Genomic DNA, 13,809 nt, shown 5'->3' on the forward strand with positions numbered 1-13,809 from the left:
CCGTTGGGCAGACTCCAAGCCTCAATTTTCCACTGGCAAACCCCTCCTGGGTCTGCCTCGTCAAGTGGCACCGCAAGCATTTGGGACCAGAGTACACCTGGTGATGGGGGATGGATTTCACAGGGGATGAGATGCCATCCTAGCCCAGCCTTTCCCAGACATGCAGGTAGCAGATGGCTTTTTTATTTCCCACCCACGGTATAAACTCACAGTGCAAAGATGAGGTTTCTTCTGTTGCTTCTGCTTGAGGGAGGAACACACATGGCTGGCGACATTAACCCTCATCCTTATCCAGAAGGTCTCGCTCAGCTGGTACCGAGTCCTTGGGTTTTTGAAGTCAGCAGGAGTCTGGCCTGGGGAAGGTTTATGGGATGAGTTTGGGCTGTCCTGATTGAAGCTGTTTCCAAAAATCAGCGAATAGCATTTTCAGCACATCGTGAGGAACCGAGGCTCACAGCGTAGGTTTATTCAGTGCCTATAAATATCCCTGAGACTTTATAAATCTCAGCCAGGAGTTTTGTTTTATTTTGGCCACCCTGGACACAAACACAGGGCAATGCCATGAACACGGACACAGCTTTGCTTATCCCAATGCAAATAGGATGAGAAATTATTTTTCAATCCCTCCCTGAGCATCTGTGGGCTGACAGGGACCTTGCTGAAACACAAAGCAAGCTGAATTTACCTCCTCCCTGAATGAGCTTCATTAGATTGTGCAGTCAGCTCCAGATTTTAATGGATGCAGCAAATGGGAGAAATAAAATAAATACTACAATCAAAGTGCTTAAACCTACGCCTCATCTATGCCAACACAAACCCTGAATCGAAGGAAGCATTAGGCTAAATATAGATCCTCAAGCAAAATCGGAGAGCTTTTATTTTTTTTTCCTAGGTTCATACTGTAAAACATCTGCTGAACAGTTTCCTATAACTGTTTTTGGCTTTTAAATCAAAGAAAGAAGAAACAATGTCCCATTTTTGTAGAGAGAAAAGGAGGGGGGGAATAATAGACCTTCCTCTCAAAGCAGGATGACAATAAGGATAGAAATAGAAAGGGGAGCGCTCTGAAACATCTTGAGTCCAGACAAGAAGTGGGTGGATGGCAGGTTCAGGTATCTCTGCTTGCTTTGGCTGCTTCCCATGACGAGAGAGGGTTGGCAAAACTGCTGACAGCCGAAAGGGCAAACCCATGGGCAGAGCTGGATCATGCCCGGTGGCTGAAAAGGGAGCTGAAAAGGGGGTGCAGCGGTGCTGGGGGTGCACAGGAATGCACGTGGGGCTGGTAGTTTGCCAGGAGGAAAAAGACGTTATTCAGCAGGAGAAAGAAGGGGAGGAGTTGTGCTGCAGATGTAATGGCTTTACCCCCAGCCCAAGAGAAAATCCCCTGCTCCCTTCAGCATCTCATGGCCCCATCTGAGCTCCTTGGGGTACCCCACAGCTGCAGCCACCTCCACGCACCTGCCGCAGCTGGAGTGGTCCCCCGCACCCAGGGTGGGTGGCCCTGAGATGCCACATCTGCATTCGGTCCCCTTGGCACAGCCATCACATTGCAGGCAGCCCGCTGCCTGCAGCCACCCACTTTACCCCGCCACCTCCACCGAAGCCACCGAGCCCCTTTCCCGCTGCCTGGGGAGACACACGGTGGGACGTGCAGCCCACGCTGTTACACCTCTTGAGCCTCTTGGCAGCAGTGCCTGCGCAAAAGCCTTTCCTGCCAAGTCACAGGATGCGATGACGGTGCGGCTGGGAAAAACTTCAAAACAGCCCAAACAATCAGAGATTGTCTGCGGAGAGAGGGCTCTAAAATTGGCTCCTTGGATTAGCACCAGGCTCACCCCTGGGGCCTTTGTCAGGAGAGCTGGGCTCAGCAGCGATGACGGAGAAGGACCTAATCTTGCTTCCTATCTGTGATACAGGTCGAATTTAGCCCGGCTTTGCCGGCTGTTCTCGTCCCTCGGTGACCCGCTGGCATCCAGACACCCAGACAGTGGCTGGCCATAGCGGCGCGGCCGGGAGTGACTTCCCGCTGGCAGGAATCCCGCAGTGCCTATAGGACCTATATGACTTAGGAGTCAGCAATCCTTTTTTATTTATTTCCCCCCAAAAGTTGCTTAGGAACCTGCATCCCCTCCATAGCCCAATTCCCATGCAGGTCTGGAGGGTGGAGCACAAGAATTGCTCTTTTTTATGGCTTTAGCACATGTTGGGCTGGATTTGCTCTTTTTAGGTAAATCCCAGTTAGGCAGCGGCGGAGACCCTCCTGTTTGTAAGGATTTTTTAGCACCTTTGGTCCTTGGCATGAGGGTCTTCTGCCACAAAGCCGCTGCCACCAGCACCACCAACGAGGGCCAGGGTGGCAGCAGTCCCCATTCAAGCTCTTCCCCCATCTTTTAGCCTGTGGCTTGGCCCCAGCATCCTCCTGATCCCAGCACCCCTGCAACACCTGCATGCTCCAGACCTGCTCCCGAGGCCGTATGAAACATGGTCAGTGCACGTCTAATGGCTCTTACAGACCCATGGGCTCCCCCTGGGCCGTGCAGACTTGCTTCTCCCTGCCCCACATGGCAGCATCCCTCCAGCACCCCTCTCCCTGCCCAACCCCTCGGAGGAAATCTTGGACAAAAGAAATTCAGAACAAAATCCAGGAGCGGGGAAGTGGCAGGCGAGGGCCTGTGTCAGATCAGTCGGATCCCCAGGAGGAAATAATTGAAACAAGGCTCCGGCACGTGCCGAGAGATGAGTTATGTCGGGGCGCTTGGTCCCTGCCAGCTCTCTCTGGGAGCTATGGGCGAGGACCAGCCACCCGCCTGCCCAAGCTCACGTTTGGTGTTGCCGGCTGAGATGGTGAGGGAGGGGGAGACATCAGAAAATGGCATTGTGGTAGAAAAACCTCTCTGTAATTGAACTCCTGCAGTGTGCACAAAAGTGCTTTCCACTGGAGGCACACCTCAGTCCTGCCAAAGCCAGAGAGAAAATGATGTCGAAGGTGCTTCCCAAGCACCCAGAGCCACTTTTTATAATTCTGCTCTGAATATACCTTCCATGGAGGGCAAAGAAGATCTCCTGACCTTGAAGACCCATTCATACACCCTGGCTTTGCAGAAGGGAAGCTGTAGAGGATGGGGAACAGGGAGCATCCTTTCCTTTGTGCTGATACAGTGCCCAGTGCCAAGGGGGCTGCAGGTGAAACCTCAGCATTGTGATAAATGTGTAAAATATTCCAGCTCCAAGGGGCCATTTGTGATACAAAGGGGCTACGGCAGGGGGGAAAATAATTTGTCTTTTCAGGAGAATGAGTTCTTGTGTGCGTGCAGGTGCCTGAGGCTTGGAGAGGGGCAAGGAAGTTACTCACAGCAACAGGCTCATTAAAAAAACAAAACAAAACAAATGAGGAAATGCTGGAAAAACAAGGTCTGGGGGAGCAGTGGGGCTCCCCAAGCCCACTCCACGTCGGTGAGGACCCACACCGAGGGCAGAGCACATCCCTCCTTCCGGGAGAGGCTACATATGATGTGTGCATCCACGGGGTAATTTGCTTGTGCATTTGGATCTGAGCACAGGCAGACATAAGCATGTCTTAGTGTCTTCAAGTACACCCAGGTAGGCAGGACACCCTCCGTTGCAGATGATGCTGTGCCATGGGTGGCACGGGGGAAGCCCCTGCGGTGCCCCTGGGGGATGCAGCTCCTCCAGAGTGGGGTGTCCTGCCCTCCCACTCTTGGGAGGTGCCACCAGGAAGATTGCCTGCAAAGACAAATTCACAAGATGGGTTTATATTCTTGCAAGCATGCCTTTGCCAGAGCGTTGATTGCAAGCAAAGGTTTGCAGCTTGGAAACTTGGAATGGTCCAGCTATTTTCACTCTCTCTCTCCCAGGCTCTTTCATTCATGCTTCCTCTCTCTTTTCCCCAGTGCATTTCTCACTCACGCTCTCATTCATGCTCGCTCACTCATTCTCATTTTCCTGGCTGTATTTTTAGCTCCCTTGCCGTTCGGAGGATGTGAACATTATCCCTGAGTCATGACTTTGTGAGGAAACAGGCAGCCAGGGCTCCCATTACAGCCCATGAGGGCTCTTATCAGCTGCAGCACAGGCTTGTTGGGGAGGGGGCTTTATCTCCCCAGTCCTCTCCTCTTCCTTTTTCTCCAGCTGCTGCAGCCCCAGCTCCTCCACAGAGGCCATGAGGCTCATCCCCCTGGCCGTGCGGTGATGCAGAGCTCAATGAGTTAAATGAAGATTGGCAGTCAGGAAATGGGAGTAAACCGTAAGGGCCAAAGAGCATCCTCGGTGCTGGGGTGGCTGCCGCAAGAATTACATCAAGCGAAAAGGTGTCTGGCAGGGCTTCGACACCAAATGCTGCTGGTGTTATTCCCAGCCTGTGCAAACAAACATGAGGTAATGGCACCTGGGGGCTTAGTCGTAAGCTTGCTCTCAGTTTGGAAAACACAACCCCCCCCCCCCCCCCCCGGAGTATTTCAGTCTGGCTCACTGGTTGAAGCAGCAGCAAAGTGTTACACCAGCTCTGTTCCCACACGTGGATCAGCCATTGAAATAAAAACCATCCCGCACTAGAAACGATCGGAGCCAACCATTTATTTGGGCTTCATTCCCACATGCCAATGACATATTGCATGCTACAAAACAGCGGACCGTCTTCTGGAGAGAATGAAAAAATAATCCCACGAGGGAGAAGGCAGCCTGCCCAGCTGCTGCCGGCGTGGGCAGTGCCGCTGCCAGCACGCTGCCCTCAGGAGCCCGCGTGTGACCTGATGGATGATTTCCAAGCGATCCCCTGGGTCGATGCCAGAGGCAGGAGGATGCTGGGGGGCAGCTTTCAGTGTGTCTCAACACAGCCTCGGTCAAGCACTGGAAGGGGCTGCCCAGGGAGGTGGTGGGATCACCATCCCTGGAGGCGTTTACAACATGCGTGGATGCAGTGCTTAGGGACGTGGTTTAGTGGTGGGCCTGGCAGCGCTGGGTTAACGGTGGGACTTGATCTCAAAAGGCTTTTACAACCCAAATGATTCTGTGATTCTATGATCACGACACGGCTTTGCTAATCTCAGCACTCTGTGCTGGTTGTGAGGTTCAGCTTCACCTTTTCATGACATTCAGGCTGTTTTCGGCTCACTTCCTCCAACTTTCCTCTCTAACCTTTATGTTATCTCCTTAATACTCTCTCCTCCCTTTTCCACCCATCTGCTTATTTTAGCTGCCTCTTCCTGTCCGCACGTGTGGCTGCTGCCCTGCCCTGGGCCAGTCCCCTCCCGTGCCTCCTCCGTGGCAGAAAAGGGGTCCCTCCTCTGCCCTCAGCTCAAGGGCAGAATTTTGCCCCATTTTCATGCTTTCCAACTGACCAAGGTAAATGCCCGTCCTGCCAGCTTGCCACGCACCCATCCTCCCCAAACATGGCTTCACCCCTCCATCCCCACTCGGGAGCGGGACCTCCTGCCCCCTTTCCATGCACACCACAGGGCACAGGGAATCCCTGCAGCCTTTTACTCCAGCAGGGACTGGCTTGTGTTTATCCCCCACCATTTCCACCCCAAAAACCCCATCTGCAACGAGGTGCTTCTGCACCCCAGACACCTATGCCCAGCTGCACACGCTTTCAGCATCGGGGTGCTCTTTCCAAGCAGTTAAAATTGATCCTTGCTGTGCACTGTCCTTGCAAGTCCCCCTGTGGAGACGGTTCTGCTCCTTCATCTCCTGCATCTGTGGAGATGCTGTGCCACGGGCCAGGAGTCCTGCTGCATGCCACCTTGGAGCCCATTTGTCCACCGCAAGAGGACAGCGAAACGGATGCTATCAGAGACTGCCAGAAGAGATGAAAGGCTGACATGGGGTCAAGAACCAGCTCTAAAAAAAATCAAGGAAGAAAAATCCATTGAGGGCTACTAAAGAAACCACTTTGGAGTCAGGAAATCCCAGCACTGTGGCTATCGGCACTCAGAGAGGATACTGGGGAAGGATCAGGCCCTTTCCTTCTACTTCCCCCTCTGGGTCCCAGTATGAACCAACAGTGGGGCTACTGGTTTGGCTTAATGCAACCAGTTCATCACACACCTCTGAGCTGGGGGCTTTCTCCCCTGGGACAGACACAGCTCCTGAGGAGACACTGCGGGAAAAGAGACTGGGGGAGAGAAGGAGAGGAAAAATTTCCATCTCAGGTTATGCCAAGACACAACACAGCAGAGGGGATGCTGGTGGTGCAGGGTACCTCCTCATGATACTCAGCACCCTTGGGGGTGTGTGGTGGGTAGGAGAGGACCAGCAAGAGCTTGGGGACCTTCATGGTCATGTTTCTCCAAGAAATGAGGCCATTTGCAGTCCCAAAGTCAAAACACTACAACAGTGGAAGCCAGGACTTCCTGGGCTGAGCCCTGTTGCTAAAAAAAAGACAAAAGAAAGAGTAATTAGATGCCATTAATTGTTGTTAAGAGGATTTTTGCTGTCGGCCAGCACTCCTCTTGGGAGGACACAGCCCTGGACTTACCCAGCACGGCTGCAATAACATTCATGTGTGGATTGAGTTTATTTTAAGCACCCCTGCTCCCCCCTTTTCTCCCAGCCCAGTGACTCCAGCTCTCCCATCCTCTCCATCTCCCCCGGCCGTGCTCACACAGAGGCCAGATGTGCATGGGGATGGGGCTGGCAGGAAAGGAGAGGAAAACCAGGGACCACAGTGGCATCTAGCCCACTCCAGGCTAGCTGGAGACAGGCAAATCCACGGGTGCTCCAAGCCTTGCAGCCCTGGAAATCTCAGCTACCGTGTTTGCAAAGGGATGCAATGCAAGTTATAAGGCAAGAATGTGTAAATGGTTGGAAAATACTTGAAGTGCATTCAGCTTTGTTGGAAGCTTGAAGAGTTAGTCCTCTAGATGTTAAAAGGATCCTCTGCCCCTGTCATTTACCTGCGCTCTGGCTTCTGTGTTTTCCCATTAGAGTTCATTAATTATGATGGCTATTATTTTGTTGTATGATGAACACAGCCCTTTTGGCAGGCCTTGGGACATTGCCTAGAATTACAAGCAATTTAATAACATGGAGCTGCATGCTGAGGCCCTGCTTTCACTCCTGCCTTATTGGTGAAAAACCCCACTGGCTTTCATCAAGAGGAGAGTCTCAGCAAGCAATTGTGTCCCCCCCGGCTTCATCTGGGTGCTTTTACATTGATCCTGCTCAGAAGCATCACAGATTTGCAAGGCTGGAGCAGCGAGCAAGCGCTGCTGGAGCCAGTTCCCAAGCTGGAGAAGGGGATGCAGCCTCAGGAGAAGAAATAAAGGGATTTGGGGCTGAGGCTTTATTTTTCTCCAAATTATTTTTATTTTTCCTCCGGTCCTGCTCAGGAACTCCTGATTCACCCTCCCTCCATTCAGACCACCGTATTTCTTCCCCTCTGGAGGTCACGGTGCAGGTTAGGAGAGGGCAGCCACTTCTGGGGCACACACAACATGACTAAGAGCTTTGGCAAACCATCCCGTGTGGGAAGCGGAGGTGACTGCAGCCTCCACCCAAATAAGAAAGAGCACCCTTTTAGAGACACCTTCCCACGTAAGACCCTCATTGGGGTCTTACAGGCGACAAGCTGTGCTTTTCCTCGATGCAATTTTTTGTAACACTGAAGCCCATAGGTTCCTCCTATTCCAGCATCCTAGAAGTTGATTTTGCTTCTTCAAACCCCTGAATTTTTTTTAGTTCACTATTAAAAGCATCTTTTTTTTTTTTTTTTAATTCACAGCAGAGGCAGGCAGCACCTTCCCAGAAAGCCTCGTCTCCTGCAGTGAAGATGCTGTGTTTTTGAGAGGTGGTTTGCTATAAACAGAAGGAGTTGCATCTCTGCTTCGCCTCTCCCTTCTAGGGCGGTGAGCCCCTAAGAAAGTACAAGCACGCCTCCTGAAGGCACTCCTCACCCGGTGTTCCCCCCCTTGAGCTCCCCAGGGGGCAAATCGAGGGGTCCTCTGATAAAAAAGGGTTATTGTGCACAAGCAAATCCTTGCTTTGGCAAAATCACTGCGCTGTCGTGAGGTTTGTGCTCATGGGGATCAGGTCCGAGCACGCAGATGGGGTGTTATCCTGCTTTTCTGGGTTATTTCTGTCTCCGGTTGCCCCCATCGCAGCGTCTGGAGAAGCTCACAGTTTTCAGGCTGTTTATCTTTGCTGCACATCTGTAAGGCAGGGAAGTGCAGTCACCCCCACCGTAGGAAAGGAGTGTATTTACTTTTGAAACAGTCGTGAGCTGAGCTATAGCGAGAGGTCAAGTGACTTGGCTCCAAGAAAGGCAGCGCCAGTGCAGGCACCTCTGCGGAGCAATGTCAGAGCATCACAGCACGTCACGGGATCCCACCCCGCAGCAGGAGTAACTAACTTGGTAAGGTCCAGGCAGGGCATCTATAGAGAGTAAAATGTATGTCCATGGGGGCAACGCAGGACAAAGCCCCACTTCTGCTGTGGTTCTCACCCTCAGCACATTTCAGTGCTCCTTACAGAGGAAGATTTTGTTATCCTCATGATACAGCTGGAAACTGAAGCACAAGGAAAGGGAGGATTTGCCCACGATCACTGAGCAGAAACCCAGTGCTTGGCACAGCTGCTGCTCAGCACCCCGGGGCTCAGCAGACCTACCTGGGCTCGGTGCAATATGCTTCTGCTGCTCCCACTTCAGCAAACACACACACATTTCTGATATTTATTTTAGTTGCATGAAAAGTACATATTCTACCTCAAAGCAAAAGCAAATAAAATACTCACTGGTGTTACAGTGAAGCCCTTCTACAACTAAAAATCATAATGCGTTAGTCTTCTTTCTTTCTTTCTGCTTGGGTAATGAAAACATTTTAACCAGTTTCACTTCCCTCTACTATCAGCAGCAAGTCAATGCCACAAGTTCTCATCTGTTAGCACAAGTGTTTGGGTTGCAACATTATAATGTTTTCATTTAAATTGAAAAAAGGAGGAAATGTAGAGGTATTTAGTAGGTAATGAAGAAGCTTTTTTTTTAAGGTTAAGGTTTAACTTAACTCTTTAAAACAGTTTCTAAACTGTTGACTTCACTTAAAAGACTTCATGCTACATCAAAAAACATCTGAGCTGCAGCAAAAGCCGGGTGCCTCTCACCACTGAAGACTTGCATGCATTTCTCGGCACCTTGTTACTTATTGATGGGTTGTTTTGGGGGTTTTTTGTTTTGTTTTGTTTTCTGTAGGACTAAATGTATGCACACACTTCACATTTTGCTTTTCCCTGAAGTGACGCTCCACTTCCCTGTGTTTCTGGAATTGTTTTAACCCTGCAACAAGCTGTGGCCTGAAAAGCATCATTGGGAGCCGCCTGGTGCCGTCCGGCCGGCACTGCAAGCCGTGGGCCAGAGCCAGCAAACTGGGAAGGGTTAGAGATGAGTGAGCCCCAGCGAAGTGTAGCACAAACCCACCTTCACCTTCCTCCACACCAAGGTCACAAGATCTAGCAGGTGCAGACAGGCTTCTGGCTGAAGAAAGACTCCTTTTCTGACCCCTTTTCTCCTGCAAGGAGGCAAAAGTCGTAGGCAACACAATCTTTTCTGCTTAGATCAGCTGGAAAATGTGCACGAGGATTAAAAACTCATAAACTTGTCTTTGGTCTCTGGTCTTCTCGGTTCACCTTTGTAAGATCTGAAGCGCAGTGTTGCTGTTAACAGATCTGCATCCTGCTTTTCATCTTAATTTTGCACCCAGTGGATTCATTCACTACTGGCTTGTCTGGCTTGCTTTCCACATCCATCTCCTGACTGCTGAAAAGAGGAGATAGAGCCAAAAATATATTCTCCAACCTCGGCTCGTTTTGGCCCACTTGCAGGGCCAGGGAGTTTGCACCAGCTTTCCCCCCTGCTGTAATTATTGTGAGATGAGTTTACTTGCAATGAGAGGGTGAAAGAGAGTCACTTCCAAATGCTGAAGGATTGGGAAGGGGATGGATGGTGAAGATGCATTTGAGATCGCGACTTGAGTGCCCAACTATCCCTGGGAGGCAAGAGCTGCGATTGTTTGGACGTTTTTTGACGGGTAGCATGAAATGAGCTTGGTGGAGGCTCGGTCTGCTTCCAGCTCAAACCACCACAACCACCACCTGGGCTAAAGAGGCAGGTGTGGGGCAACGAAAGCCACAGAAAGGGGGGTCCCAGTGGGTGAGACAAAGCCTCCCCACACAGTGACATACCTGACTGCACGCCGCAGGCACCGGCCAGCGTGCACAGGGAAACCTAGCTCACACTGACTCATTCCTGAACTCCGAACCTGCCTGTCTACGCTCCTTTTTCCCCTTGGTTTACTTATTATTTTGCTGCATCAGACTGAGCAGCCATGTGTCTCACTTTCCTCCTGGGGAAGAGGTCCCCTCGAGGGGGGTGGCTGCTTCATGGCAGTGTGAAGGACCCAAGCCTGGCATTGGGGTGATGCCCAAAATATTCCCAAGCCCCTCTTTAACTCCCCGCAGGGTTATCCCATAGCAGCAGAGCTGGGTAGCCAAACTCAGCAGCCTGGACCAGCCATGCCAGAACATTTCTTCATGTTGGTATCTCTGCGCTGTACGTGGTCCCTCCAGCAGCAGTTATCTCCCCAAGCAGGGTTGCAAGCCAGATCCTGCAGTACCCTGCCTGCCTCCCAGGTCCCCATCTGGCCCTCTGAGCTCTTCTCCCCATCTAAAGTCTAGAGAAGAGATAATTTACTGGGAAATGGCATTGCTTCAGGTACCAGTGAAAATAAATCCATAGGTACTGGTAGCTTTCCAAGCAGTTCAGAGGCTTTCCCATACCCCGGAGTGCTTTTGTTTTAAAGACACGTGAAGAGTCCCATACTTTGGCTGCAGATCTGAACTTTCATAGATCTTAAAGCCAGAAAGGACCATAGATTATCCAGGCTGACTTCCTGTCTAACACAGGCCATATGAGTCCATCCCCTTATTCCTACAGTGAGCCCAATAATTTCTGTTTGGCTATACATCTCTTCCAAAAAGGCATCCGGTCTTGATTTAAAGACTTCAAGAGATGGAGAATCCATCACTTCCCGTGACAGCTTGTGCCAATGGTTATTTCTAATAAAGAAGGAAGCTATTTAGAGCTGGGCTTACATGTCAGAAGCCTCTCTGGGTAAAGAAACGCTCACAGGCTGTCTCACCAGTAAAATAAAGGCACAAAGCAGTCACTGAAGAAGGATCTTGCCCCCAAAGTGTGTCTATTCTCTCTCACTGTTGCAGTTGATCTATCTTAAGTTGGTCTTCTGTCTACAAGCACTATCTTCTGTAGCCCATCATGGCTGCAAAAACATTGCTTCTGTATATTCGTTATCAGTCGGTTATCTTTCTCAGAAGCAACCCAGCACATTTTGTAAATGCACACATCTCCCAAGAAGTCCTCGCTGGGACTGTGTAGCCACCGTGGTCCTTCCAGCCTCCATGGGCTGTGAGACAAGGAGGTGTTCTGCAGAAAACACCTTCGTGGCTCCCCCAATTTCCATGACACCTTCCCATCCTCCTGCCTCTAAGATAAGGCATGAAGCCATGGGGAGCAGGGAAGAGACCACTGCTTGCAGCACTGCTGGGTGATCAGGACAGCTACATGGACTCATGGATCTACATCATCTTTTCCAGGTTTTTTGAGTTCACATCTCCCAGTGCCTGAGTGAGATGTCCCTTGGCCAAGGGCCAGCTGGCTGTGCCTTAACCTGGACAGGACAGTCAACATGGGTAAGCAAAGGGAAGTATTTGGGAGAGCTGATAAGTAGGACTGTGTCTGGGAGGCAGGACATACGTCCACTCACTATGCTACTGATTTGGACTCATCCTTAATGCTGGATTCCCACCATAGCTGACGGGGGACTTGTTCTTGGGCAGATTCAGATCACCAAGGCATGACCCTCCTGACTCCCAAAGGTGTCCCGCTACAGACAAAAATTGTGAATTGTCTCTCTGTTTCTCACCCAGTGCCATCAGACTGTATGGGAGTGTACAAAACCAGATGTTCTGGTAACCGGCTTTTACTGAGTTATTTATATCCATGTAATATTTGACGTTTCCTGTTCTATTAAAGGGCTCCAGGTCCCCAAGACATTCTCAAAGCAGTAAAGCACAAGGGCCATAGGAGCTCCTGGGGCATCTCAGACAGTGCCTCCACGCCAGGAGTGGCAGGCATGGAAAAGCAGCGCTGGGAAAGCAGCGTAGAGGCAGGAGGGAGGGATGGGAGTTGCTCTTGACAATTTAATGCACTGAGATAAAAATGTGTGTTCCTATAGGAGGGCTGTCCAGACTCTTAGTGAAGAGATTTGGCACCCAGTGAGCACCTATATGAATCAACCTTAACCTGCATCCGTGGGAATTCACTTGTTCATATGGTTTAAATAACCCTTCCTTTGCTGGATAAGGATTCCCAGCATTGCAACTGAGCTCAGCTGATAGCCTATCTGGCAAAAAGAGTTGGACAAGATCTGAGCCAAACCCACAGATATTTTTCACCCCTACAATATGTCTAGCACCGCTGGCTAGTGGAGACAGAGCTGCTATCAAATCTCAGGTCGCTTAGATCTTCCAAAATCAGATGAGAGAGAGCTCCAGGATGAGGGAAAATGTCTCATGTGGTCTCAGTTCCTCAGCTGATTGACACGGACTCCCAGCCCAGTTACCACAGGGACGCCAAAATATGGCATGGAGGAAGAATCAGGATCAAAATCCATCTGGGAAGTTTGTTGTTTGAAAGACCACATCCTATGAAAGGCTCGTGCAGCCGGGACAGGGCTGCAGCAGAAACAGCACGGTGGGAGCAGCAGGACTTCCCCATCCCTTCTTGGCACCCTCATACCTTGTCCCCAGACAAACGTGCCCAATTTCTCTCTCTGCTTATCAGAGCTTCCCTCCCCACCCCCCCAGCCCCTGCATCCAACCGGATCTGAAATAGCAAGGCATTTCAAAGAACAGCTTTAGCCTTGGTCTGAATGCTCTTTATCCCATCTGCCACAAGGTGCCAGCATTTCAGAGTGTTCCCGAGCTGGGAGCCGGCCGTGCGGCAGCTCAGCTGCCGGAGAACCTGCAGCATGGGTCGTACCCCCCCCAGGCTCCACCAGCTCCCCCCAACCCTGCCCAGGCTGTATCGACCATCGATCGACTCTGTCTCCCCATGGGTTACGTTTGTTAGAGGGCAGAGATGGGGAATGTGGAAGAAAGCATCTTCCCGGGGAGGTGGAAGTCGGTGCTGTCTGAGCCGCAGGCGACGGTTGGTTCACCAGCTTTGGGGCTGCATCATGGGGATCAGCCCATCGCTGCCCTGTTACGAGACACGTCCTGGTGTTCACTGGTGCAAGAGAGGGCACCCTGCGCCACTGAGAACTACAGCTTCTCCAGCTGGGCTGAGGGCTGCCTCTCTCCACGCTTGACGAAAATATCATCCTTCTCTGGGACTGTGCAAATGTTTCTGCTGGACCTCTTCATCAGCATCTGCAGGCACTCTGCAGCAGGAGATTTCCATTTCACTTCCCCAAACTGAGAGAGACAAAAGCGAGGAAGTTCTCCATTTTCTTGTATCAGTTATCGCTGCTGCCAGGGACGTTCCCCAGGCCAGCCCTGGGGAGCTCACAGCTCTTTCAGTTCTGTTCACGCCCCAGCTGACCAACTGCCCTCCACCCTGTGCCCTCCACCAGGTCCCAGCACGAGAAGAATGACTTTGTGGGCCCAGTCCTCCTTCGGGAGTCACTGTCCTGGGGCACACAGAGCTTCTTTGGTGTCCCCTAAATCTTACATGATAGTGCTGCCGAGCAGGAGCAGTAAATGGGGTGTTTCCAACTCAGC

This window comes from Falco naumanni, chromosome 16 (assembly GCF_017639655.2).
Source record: "Falco naumanni isolate bFalNau1 chromosome 16, bFalNau1.pat, whole genome shotgun sequence".
Lineage (NCBI taxonomy): Eukaryota > Metazoa > Chordata > Aves > Falconiformes > Falconidae > Falco > Falco naumanni.